This window comes from Ornithodoros turicata, chromosome 2, assembly GCF_037126465.1.
Source record: "Ornithodoros turicata isolate Travis chromosome 2, ASM3712646v1, whole genome shotgun sequence".
Lineage (NCBI taxonomy): Eukaryota > Metazoa > Arthropoda > Arachnida > Ixodida > Argasidae > Ornithodoros > Ornithodoros turicata.
Window position 1 is genome coordinate 76,058,473 of NC_088202.1, and position 5,261 is coordinate 76,063,733.

The following is a 5,261-nucleotide window of genomic DNA, read 5'->3' on the forward strand; positions in this document are numbered from 1 at the left end:
CAAGAAAAATTCCTGTCATGTTCAAAGGCAACGAGCTGGAACCTCAGGAAACACGTCAAGGTATGTTTAGCATGGTCGCTGCTTAATTTTTTTTTGTTTTTATTGTTGCATGCTCACTCTCACTCTCAGTGCCCATTCCACCGTGGTCTTTACGATATTCATATTCGCCATGAGTGCGCGTCTGCCTGGGATACAACAAGTATGCATAAATATAGGAGTCCCGCTTCTGAACGTGGTCTTTTGCGCTCTTGTAGGCGCAACATGGGACACAAATCGCTGTATTTGAGCGCATCATGAAGAAAAGGCCAGCAGCAGAAGAGGCAGCCGGAGACACCATGAAGCAGCATAAACTGAGTTTTTCAACCACGGGCGTTTCTCAGCTCGTTCAGCTCTTGGCAGAAGAAGTGAGTCGACCGTGCTACAAAGATGGGGACTCAGAGGACGCGCACCCAGACCTCCGAGACAGCTGCCAACAATCAAACAAAGGCTGCGTGGAGGAAGACTATTTCAGTTTCTCCATACCCAGCGCGGGTGATAGTGGAAGCGATGAGGTTGCTCGGTACCTTTCTTGTTCTGCGACTGCCCCTTTGTCCATCCTTGCAGACTACCGAATAATACGGAAGGTGTTCCTACGGTACAACACTGCAGTTCCTTCAAGCGCGATGGTGGAGAGAGTGTTCAGTGTGGCTCCGGACGTTCTGACAAGAAAACGCGGAAAATTAACGGACGAAAAGTTAGAGAAGCAGCTGCTACTAAAGTTGAACACTGCTCTTATGAAATAAATTCTGCTTCAATGCTGACTTCGTTTTTGCTTCGTTTCCTTTTTTTTGTGGACATCTTTTTTTTTATATCGTTTTCTCAGATGTTGAAAGTAATTGGCAAAGTAACGCGTTACTTTTCAAGTCGTTACTTCATTACTTTTTCCGGCAAGTAATTTGTAACGGTAAAAAATTACTTTTTCGTACAAGGTAACGGTAACGGTAATCAATTACTTTTTTTAGTAACGTGTACAAGTGCATGAGCTAGTATCCAGGCACCCTAAGGTGAAAGGACTCGGGACTTCGTCTGGTGGGGAAATTTTTCCAAATTCATCAAGCAACAGTGATGTAAGTTCCCGACAGACTTGCTGACTTGACAGCGACTTGCTGCTCCTGATGGCTACGTGTCCGACAGGTGGTCGTGTGTTTTGTGTCGTCCCTCTGTGTGCACAGACTCAGGCTTTTACATTATGGAGTTCATCCACCAACTTGCCTGCATCTGCGCCATATTGGCAGTGGTCACCTCTTTAGTTTTACACTCAGTGTTGTCCGCATGCAAGGTAGTTTTGCCGCCGTGCTTGACGAGCAGTGCGCGGCCAGTTCGACACAGCGTTGCCCGTAATTTTCAATTTTAATGTTCTAAAAAACTGCGAGTGCAATTGGGGAGAAAATAGTAACGTAAGAGTACTGAAGGCTCATGCTATCGAAGAGATAAATCTTCTGATATTGCACTTCTACTGATTTGCGGTACGTTCAAGGCCGTGTATTTCGCACACAAAGACATGTAGGTTTTTTCAATGCAATACAATGCGTGCATGATGTACTTTGCACGTATCGGTGTGTCGCTACGCTTTCTCAAGTCTCATCTTCACTGACCTCAAGGAATGATGTTAGTCAACATCGAACGGTTTATTGACGAGAGGTCTCCGAATCATTTCACTGTCTAAAACAGGTACCCGTTGTATTAGGTGTACGCGAGTCATAGTGAACTATTTTATGCTTGATACAATGGACGTCGCGGTGCCAACAGGTTGAGCAGCAGTGTCCCAAAGGGCTGTGTGAGTTACTGAAGTTTGCTAGAACGTTCCACGCAGGGCCATTTTCTTCTTCTTTTTTTTCAGAGTTAGCGCCGCGAAGCAACTGTCGCTAGCAGCGCCGTTGCGTATCACGATGGTGAGACCAGACAGACGTTGTGCATTTCTGCCGCGCCTGCGTAACAGTTTATTTGCGGTGCTTTCTGTTCGGCATGCTATCTTGTTTCTCTGAAAATAGTAATGGCGTAAAGAGTTGTGCCATTCCATTTTCCTTTTAATGAATGAGGGCTACAGCAGCAAAAAAGGACAAGCGCCTAAGTTTGCTTGTAGAGAAGAGGAAAGGCATATGATACCAAAGAAAAGAAACGAGAAAACAGACGTGCAGAAGACGTCAGATGACGAAAAGCTGGCGACAGGCGATGGCGGGACTCTAGTCCACACCTCTCTGATTCTCGATCAGGTGTGCTGCAAACACAGGGGTGACACAAACCCGCCATTGTTGTAACTACCATCAAGCGGGTGCTTTTGACAAAACTGCCATCTTGTCCTGGTCGCACGTCATAGGAAACGTCATTTTGAGGTCAAGTGACTTTGTTTACATGTCGTTTTGCCGCCTTACCGACGTATTTCCGTCCTCATAACGCCAAGAGACGAACGTAATTTGCCAGCGAAAACTATGCGGTGCTTCTTCCGCAACATGGAACCCATGGAACCCATTTCTCCTTAGTTTAAGTACATCGCATCGGCTCATCGCGCGGTCGTCATCACATCGCTGGAAGTCGTCAACAGTACGATGCCTCATGTGCAAAACTGTGTGTTTTACTGCGAGATTGTCGGATAAAAATAATTACCAAGATCGAAAGACATCCAAAACGTTGGGCAGAAACAACAACCGCATTGTTTACAAAAGGTTTGGCCGCCGATCACGGGCGCCGCCATCTTTAAGGTCACGTGTGCCTCGACGTTTGCTGTGACGTGCGACCAGGACCTGTCCAGGATGCATTGCGGTCGCCCAGCACGCTTTCGTCTACGGAGCAATACATTGGATGCCACCCCTGTGGCTGCAAATTACACTACGCCGATATTTTTTTTTCTTTCATTCGTCCTCACGTTGACAAACAGACGAACAAATCGAAGCACGCGCCATTCTTTTATAATAGAGGCGGAACGAACAACTAAGGCAAACATAACATTTAAGCCTCACCAAAGCCGAAGCAATCGTCTTAAGACGGCAGTTGACATCGGCACTTACTGACTTTCCGTCAACTGCCATCTTAGAACATTGATTGGTGGTTCCTATTGCAGATTGCAAACATATTAGTAAATTGGACCTTCTAGACGCCTTCCTAGATTGGTTATGACAGGACGCTACGTCTCGAGCGGCGTTATATCCTCCAGGGGCTTCAAGCTGGGTGGCTCATCGGGCTGGGAACAGTAGAAAGTCAACAATACAGCCCATGCCCTTGCTGCTTGCTCGGCTATTTTTCTGGGCTGATTTTGTTTCGGTGAAGCCTTCATCGCGAACGCTGCCTTCCTCCAGTGAGTTGCTTGTTCAACTAGCAAAGAGAAGAAGATTATTTGCATTGATCACTATCTCAAATCCAGTCGCACGAATTAAGTCTTTTCTTTTGTATTTCTCTAATAAAGTGACTGGTTTTATTGAAAAAAAAAGAAGTTATCACTCGTGTATAATTATATATTATTATATTATATATTATAATATTATAATTATATATTATATTAATATATTAATATTATTATATTATATTATTATAATTATATATTATATATATAAAGCATTGAGCAGTTTTTATAAAATACGAAATCCCGGTTCGCTGTAAGCATGATTTATTTCTACAGGCAGGCATTGTGTCTTGCATAATTTAATGTCACGTTGGAAGCGAACGAGAGCTTTCGTGGAAGAGGCTGCACTTCTTCAGGTAACGAAAATACTATAGTTAGGAAATACAAATGTTATCGATGAAATAAAACACATAAAATAAATATATATAAAATGATCTAATAAAATAGATAAAAAATAAAATGAAATAATACATATGTATGTAATTATATAATAAAATAGATAACATGAAAGATTATAAAAATATTATAGTTTGGTGTCCTCGCATCATCTGCACACCATGTTCGTTTTTATTAATGGCTTTCACGTGGGCTGAGGATTATATTACCGAGTCGTCGCGTCAGATGTGCTTCTGAAGATTTTTTGTTTCATAGCTAGCGACAATGCTGTTCTCGTTTCTGCACGCCATGAAAAGTAATGTTGATAATCCTTCGCCCAGTCTATTAAACCGTTACTCCATACTCTATTTAATGTCACGTGGGAAGTGACTGAAAATTCCGTATTATTTTCTAGACCATTATCTGAGTAACTTTGTTATTTGTTGTGTGTTACGTGTGGCTTGTGTGTGGGAGTATGGAGTAAGGGTTTAATAAACTGGGAGAAGGATTATCAACATTTATTTTCATGCGAGGCAGTAACGAGAACAGCATCGTCGCTAGCTATGAAACAAAAAATCTTCAAAAGCATATCTCACGCGACGACTCGGTAAAATAATCCTCTGCCCACACGAAAGCCATTAACAAAAACGAGCATCGTGTGCAGACGATCGTATGCGCGGACATCAAACTATAATATTTCTATAATATTTTATGTTGTCTAGTTATCTATTTTATTATATTTTGACACACATAAATTATTTTATGTATATATTTATTTTATATGTTTTATTTTACCTATAATATTTTTAGTTTCTAAATATAATATTTTCGTAAGCTGAAGAAGTGCCAATCTCTTGCTCGAAAGTTCTCGTTCAAATAAACACCTTAGTTGCTCCTAACTGTTTTCATATTACGTTTGTGATTGCCTCAGCGCGGGCTCATTGACACTGTTTATTTTTATTTTTATTTTTTTTGTTATTCATTTGGACGTATATAATATTTGGATTCATTTTATGCGTCTTTTAACGCAGGGACGATGTTTAACTTTTAATTATAACGGCGTGTTTGTAGAGTCAGCTCCGGTCTGGGGGTCCCATCTTAGTACCTCTAGGGGTCTCTTCGAGGCCTCCCTTAATCGCGCCGTTCGTTTCATGTCCAACAATTACAGCTACCGTCCATATATATCTTCCACGTTAAAGCTTTACAACTGTCCCTTTGCTTTCGTCATTTTCGGTTACGCAAGGAGCATATTCCTCGTTCCTTGATTCACACGCTTTTTCGTAACTCACGTCTAAGGAGTTGCCGTCGTCCTGCCGGCCTTCGTACGTGTCTTTGAGACTTGATGATCAATTGAAAATTGAGAACATTTTGGGTACCCCACATGGACTCTATGCATGCGCACTACACCGCTATACCGCCTGTACTGTTTGTCCTGGGTTCAGCTGAGCAGCTGAAAAATGATTGTGGGCGCTGTTCCCCATGAAGCCACGATCCTTGAACAGCATGCCGC